Below are 1,817 nucleotides of genomic sequence, written 5' to 3'. Positions count from 1 at the left end.
ACAAGCCATTGTTGAACGACATCACCAATGCCTAAAAAATCAATTATTAAAACAAAAAGGGTGAGTCACCAGCCCTCATCAGCAGTTGGGACAGGCACTCCTAACTTTAAGCATCCTAAATTTTTCCCATGTGTGGTGGAAAGACCCCTTAACAGGCCAGTGGGGGGTCCCTGACCCGTTGTTAACTATAGGTCGAGGGTTTGGTTGTGTCTTCCCCCTCAGTGAGTCAACCCCTATATGGGTCCCAGCCAAAAATCTTAAGTTCTTGCCAGACACCCAGGGTACTGAGGACCCTGAGGAGTTTATTGTTTGTATATTTCAGACTGCATTATGAACCCTTTGTGGATGCTCCAAGTGGCCACACTCCTCGGGTCAACAAGGACAAGGGCCTCTGCCACCGGGGAAGGTCCCCAGGAGCCAGCCAACCAAACCTGGGAGGTCATACAAGCCGCTTGGAGGTGTCTGTATCACATTTAAAAAAAAATCACTAACATCACTTTTTGAAGTTGTTTTACAGAATCGACGTAGACTAGACCTGTTGTTCTTACAGCAAGGAGGATTATGCGCCGCCCTCAAAGAAAAGTGCTGTTTCTACACTGACCACTCTGGAGTGGTCAAGGATTCCCTAGCTAAGCTTAGAGAAGAGCTAGAAAAGCACAAAAAAAGAGCGAGAAGCCAATAGGAATTGGTTCCAAAGCTGGCTTTCAGGTTCCCCGTGGCTCACCACCCTGCTATCCTCCCTGGTGGGCCACCTCATCTTGGGGCCTTACACCATTCACCAGGTTGTGTCCCTTATAAGGTGCAACACCAGTTCTCTCATAATGCCCACCCAGGTGGTAGAGGAGGTGGCCCATAATAAAAGCCCTGACAGCCCTTGGGTCAATATGGCCCTTTAAGAAATCAACGCCAATCTGTAAGGCTCCGCCCCACCCCCGCATGGCTGGATAGTCAATGATGGGTAAGATTTCCAGAGGGAAACAACCTAAGACAGGCACAGCCACCAGAGGGAATGGAGGCGAGGCTGGGAAGGTTAGCCGCCTCCAGCTGCCTTATTAAAACAAAAAAGGGCAGATGTCAGGCCTTAAAAACTAATGCAACCTTAAGGGACATTACAAGTGGTGCCATTATGGGCCCACAAGGGTGTATTAATGTGGCAGCCTAAGACGGCACCAGGAGGAAGTAGGGTGGGGGTGTCTGCAGGAACGTTGCCTTAGCCCTTATTGGCCAAATATGTACTTCTGCGCTCGTGAACACAATAGCTAGGCATTGAGACAGTATGCATGCCCTTGAAGCTGATTGGATTATGTTAAAACCTCCCCTCCCTATCTACCTATAAGAGCAAGTGCTTGTGTGATAATAAACGGAACTGCTTCGACAGAATCCCCACCGTGTCTGAGTGTCTTTTAACTGGGCTGGTTTGGGGCCGGCGGTGTGCTCACCTCTCTTCATGGCTCTCTTCCCCCATCTCCTTCCAAAGGGGACAGGAGGGAAAGAGTAATCCGTGCCGTTCGCTTGCCCACTGAAAGGAATGAGGCTAGGGCTGTATGGGTCAGCCGGTGGCAGTGGACCTGACAGGATTTATTTTATGGACTGCCTTACAGACATTCAGAAAACACAGAAAACTTCTATTTGAAGATTTTCAAACAGTTTTCTAGACCAGAGTTCTTCCTGCTTATCTCAATTTGTGTGAGATCCTGGAACTGGTAAATGCCTTGTGAGCTGAAAATCAAGTCACATATAGCTTGCTTATGTGAAATAATTTTCAACATAAATATCCTATTATTGTAGATGTGCTTAAAGGATATTCTATTCTTAAT

Source organism: Galeopterus variegatus, unplaced genomic scaffold (assembly GCF_000696425.1).
Source record: "Galeopterus variegatus unplaced genomic scaffold, G_variegatus-3.0.2 Scaffold5315, whole genome shotgun sequence".
Lineage (NCBI taxonomy): Eukaryota > Metazoa > Chordata > Mammalia > Dermoptera > Cynocephalidae > Galeopterus > Galeopterus variegatus.
The sequence above is the reverse complement of the archived record's forward strand: the minus strand, read 5'-3'. Positions refer to the sequence as shown.